Genomic DNA, 4,961 nt, shown 5'->3' with positions numbered 1-4,961 from the left:
ATCAACAAACAACAAAGCCAAGATCAACCAGGATCCGATGAATTAGAATAAACCACCGATGAGTGAACGTTGTTCAGAGGGAAGGAGAGGTCTCTAAGATGCATACGTAGAATCACATATACATCAACCAGGATTTTATGGACAAGAATATTAAGGACGATCGGAATTTGACGGAAAGTAGCATCATTGCGTGCTATCCAAACAAACCACCAAGTAGTAAGCAACCACATCTTCCAAATCAGTCTCCACCGCTTGCATCGTCTAATTCCAATAGGGCCCAGGAGCAAATCAAGCCCAAAAGACTCCTCTTTGACAATTACGTCCAGAGATCTTCACGTCCTATTAAATAGGGCCACAAAGATTAGGTAGAACCAGAATAAATAAAAAGTAGTTCCTTCAACAGCTTGACAAAACACACACCAGCTAGGTAACTGAAAACCCAACTTCTTTAAATAATTGTGAGTCTGAACCCTGTCATGCAAAATTAACCAAGCCAAGACCCGAAATCTTGAGGAAGGACCCTTAGCCCATAACACACACTCAAGTAACCAATCAGCCCCCGGGAGGAGCAACGATCTATACACTTTGTGGGTGAGAAACTCACCATTTGATGCAATCGCCCATTGCAATCACACACACATAGAGAGAGAGAGAGAGAGAGAGAGAGACGTGGGGTCAAGGTCGAGATGGGCGAGAGATAGACAATAGAGGGTGAGAATTGGGGTTGGGGCAGGGCACACATTGTACCCTGAACTTTGGTCAGGCTGGTGCTCACATTCTTCTTTTAGAGACCATGCTTTCAAAAATTTGAAAGTCGTTTTTGGGCTTTAAAGTTGGAATAACTAAAATCAGTAACTCAGTGATCAGAGATTGACTTTGGGATAAGGAATCCTGATGAATTGGGGAAAATATCTACCTAGTGCTTATTAACTAAACATTTGTCGAATCACCCTACCTTAAATTTGGCTTCAACTTGCTTGTTATACCAGGTAAACATTCAGCTCCTACAGCTCGCATTGATTAATCATAGAGTTGAAGAGAGCACTACCAGTATGCTCAAATTGAGAGCCAAATCTTTTTATCACACTTCTGGTACAATTTCAATCACTTGAACATCCAAGAAAATTCTTGCGGATGCACTAAAATTTGAGACCATAGAGAGGTGTGATTTCAGAGCTCATTATTCCCATAGACACTTAAGACTAAGCATAAAGAATTACCCTTCTCTACAAGCGCTATGAGCATTTGGAGAGATTTGTGCCTAACATAAACTTTGATCAAGGTTGGATCCCAAACACAAACGATTCTTGTTTTAGGGTCCTCTCCATGGTTTCCCTGCAACTTCATTCAAACAAAGTCGCGCTCATCTTCTCAATTTTAAAGCCGACAGATTTAGTTTCCAAAATGAATGGTAAATTAACATTGTTTCTTCTCATGATTTTTGAAATTTGAGGTCGAGCCCATACACGACCTAGATCTCTAATGTTTCAAAAAAGAAACTTCATTGAAAATAGATGGAGGATAAGAAAAAGGAGCCCAACTCACTTGGCTTCACTGCTTTCGGTCCCGCCTTTACCAAAGGTCGAGTCTGTGTCATGTGGCTTGGGACTTTGAGAATCCAGGGGAATTCTATAGATGAGAAAAAAAAAAAGAAAAATCCTTACTCGAAAGAGATCTTAAAAATGCCTCTGTTGCCTGTACAACCAAATTCTCGAACAACAGTTTATACCAGAGAAGAGCTACAGAACTAAACAAGATTCATAAAAGAAAATACATTGTATAACATCGCTAAGCCGAATATTGAGCATCAAATACATCAACTAACAAATTACAACTCAAAATTAGTTGTAACCTAAAAGAGAACTAAGACATCACATCACACAAATCCTTAGCTGCCTAGGAAAGCAAAACAGTACTACCTGGAAATGGCATTGTCTCCCCTATGTTATTCCCCAGAATACTTACTCAATAACCTCTTTTCTTCATCATCAGTTTCACCTTCACCACGGCTATCAACCTCATCTGCCTGTTTTGTAGCCACTGTCCCATGCTGTGGAGGAGGGGCTCCAGTAACAGACTGCTGGTAAAGAACTCCACCAACAAGCGTGAAAAGCAAGCATAGCAAACCAAATGAACTAGCATGCTTGTCCCAGATCAAAACGTTAATAGCCACTGTAAGGAACTTATTGACAACACCTGTGACAGTAAATGCAGTAGCTGAAATTGCCTTCCTTGCGGCAAACCCAAAGAAGCTGATGGCCAACCCAAATGCACAAGACAGTGGGACCGCAAAAAATGCGCCAGGTTTGATCCAGTGGCCCTTCTCCAACCCATTAACAGCCAAATACACATCGTTATACTCTCCAGTTATGAACCAAAACAGTGGTGCCATCATCAACGACAACAAATTGTTGTAGAAAACAAAACCCCAAGTGTTCAACCCAAGATTTGTGACCATGTGCTTGATGTACACCATCTCTGTGGTGATCGTAACCAAATAAGCAACTGCCCATGAGTATGCGGTAAGGGTGAAGCCCGAATCTGTGGCAACATACCCCACTGCACCCGCCAAGATTATCACCAACGATGCGAAGGTAAACTTAGATGGCAATGGCTGTCTCCTAAAGACAGTGTCAGCAACGGCAACCAAGAGAGGCGTTAACGATCGGAAGACAATGAATGTATCCACATTCGCATGGCGGAGAAGATTTGTGTTTGTGAAGATTGCCAAGTAGAAAACGAGCGCAGCAGGGAGGTATCTTTTGGCAGTCTCAATGGAGAAAGGATCATGGTAAAGAAGCCCCAATTTCCCCAGGATCCAAACACCCAATGCAGATGTGAGGTACTGGAGGGCTGTCAATAGTCCAGGGAAATCAAACTTTGTGATGGCATACTTGTTGATCACAGCAAGGAGGCTAGAGCAAACAGCATAACCAATAACAAGACTACTTGTGGCATAATACTGCTTGGAAGCCTCAAATTTTGATGTCACCATTGTCCGAGTTCCCACCTCCAAACTTGCAACCACCAAACCCTAACCTTAACCCTGAAAAACCAACATCATGAGGCAGCAACAAAACTCAAGTTTACCGATAGTGGGGGGAGGGGGGCAAAAATGGACCCAAAATCATGTACCCAACCAAAACTGCAGGTAATAAGAGATGGTACCCAAAAAATGTCAATGATTAAAAAAACCCCAAATCAAAATCACGAATACTAACCCCACCAAAACCCAAAAAACCATGTAACGCACCCAAATTCAAGCTAATCTAAAGATGGGTGTCTCCAGATTTGGCAGGTGTTCACCATTGGTGCAGATTCCTATCATAAACGTATCAGAAATCTTCATCAACAGAACAGAATCTCTACAAAATACCCACATAAAGCTGAATCAGAATCCTACACCAAAAGAATGGAAGAATGGATATCTGAAAATTGGAAAATGGGTAAATTTAATCCCACGATTTCAGCTAGATGAGACATCAATATATACACAAAAATTGAGTGGAAATTCAGATGGGGTAGATTAGATGCTTACCCCCACTGTTGCTTAGGTTGAGTCTTTTCCCTTACCCATCTAAGAAAAAAGACAAAAAAATCGATTCTCTTTTTTTTCCCACCACCACCTCAATTTCGATTGGAAGGTGCACTCTTAGTCTCTTCTCTCTGCTTCCGTCGGTGGATTTCTGGTACCTGGTGAAAGGAAACTACGAAAATGCACATGGATTACTGTCTGTGAGACATCAAGGGGCCTCATCTATTCTCTTTTTTGACCAGCAGACTGCTTGAGTTCTGACTTCTGAGGGTTGCTATGAATGGGTCGGACCCTGTGGAGACAAGTTCCCAGGACCACATTTATTTTGCTGTGCCTTAACCTGTCCCGGATTAAGACATCCAGTATGGTTGAACATGGGTCTAGTCTTTTTTTTTGGGGGGGGGTGGGGGCGGTCTAATTCAATGAAAAAAAACCCATCAATGACTGGTTGGTAAAACTCTTTAAGGTCTCCCCTCCACACTGAGTACACCCAGCTTCACCCTTGTGATAAGGGTTTCCATCAATGGGTTTCGAATTTGTCACGTCTCATCAACTTGGCGACATTAACAAGTCGTCACTGTGAGATGAGCAAGCCCTAGTGAGTAACTACATGGTCTAGTTTTTTTTTTTTTTTTAAAGACAAGCTGAGGTTAGGTAGACTCCTAATAGATATCTCTTAAGCTTCATGTTGCAGAGGATTCGAACCTGGGTCTTCAGCATGGCACATGATCCCGCTTACCACATGGGATACCACCTCAGTGGTAATACGGGTTTAGTTTGTATGTGATGCAAATATCTCTTTTTTTAAAGCATGTTATTCGCTAGTAGGGATGGCAGTGGGGCTCCACCCCCGCCCCGCCTCAAGATTTTATCCTCCATCCCGGGCGGGGATGGATTTTATCCTCCACCCCGGCCGTCATCCACGTTTCATGTCCTCCATCCCTGGTTCAAACGGGGATGAGGCGGGGCGGGATATTGCGGGGAAAAGTGGTCGGAGCGGGGTTGGGGTGGGGATCGTGGCGGGGAAAAGTGCACGTTCATCCCCACCTCCATCCCCGGATGGGGATGAATTTTAACCTTCGTCCCCGCCTCCATCCCCGTTTCATACCCTTCATCCCCGGTCCAAACAGGGCGAGGCGGGCCCGCTTTCCCCCAGTCCACTGCCATCCCTATTCGCTATCGTCTTCATTGGGAAAATGTGTAGCCCTGACTACATCTGCCGGCACTTGACAGAAGTTTGTAATTCTAAATTAATTAAAATATAAAAAGAATACAATAAATAAAGTGATAAAAAAATATATGAAAAACAATGTAAATGTTTTTTCTTTATAATTTATTATAAAAAACATAAATGTTGGAGCTATCAAAAAAATTTTTTTTTTCCTTTGTGATGATGAAGCTTCCTGCTGAAGTGGGTAATCTTGGG

General features: G+C 42.6%; 1 pseudogene across 1 annotated transcript; it reads right to left on the bottom strand.

Annotated features, from left to right (window-relative positions):
• Positions 1 to 1,660: 1,660 nt before the first annotated feature.
• On the bottom strand, positions 1,661 to 3,660 carry LOC149847543 (GDP-fucose transporter 1 pseudogene; annotated as a pseudogene). Its single transcript, XR_016430388.1, has 3 exons — positions 3,539 to 3,660; positions 3,254 to 3,365; positions 1,661 to 3,046 (listed from the first exon to the last, which is right to left on the bottom strand). The product of XR_016430388.1 is annotated as a GDP-fucose transporter 1 pseudogene (transcript).
• Between the last annotated feature and the right edge of the window lie 1,301 nt (positions 3,661 to 4,961).

Source organism: Nuphar pumila, chromosome 2, assembly GCF_984573655.1.
Source record: "Nuphar pumila chromosome 2, dmNupPumi1.hap1.1, whole genome shotgun sequence".
Classification (NCBI taxonomy): Eukaryota; Viridiplantae; Streptophyta; class Magnoliopsida; order Nymphaeales; family Nymphaeaceae; genus Nuphar; species Nuphar pumila.
Note: the sequence above shows the minus strand (reverse complement) of the source record. Positions and strands in the feature narration are given on the sequence as shown.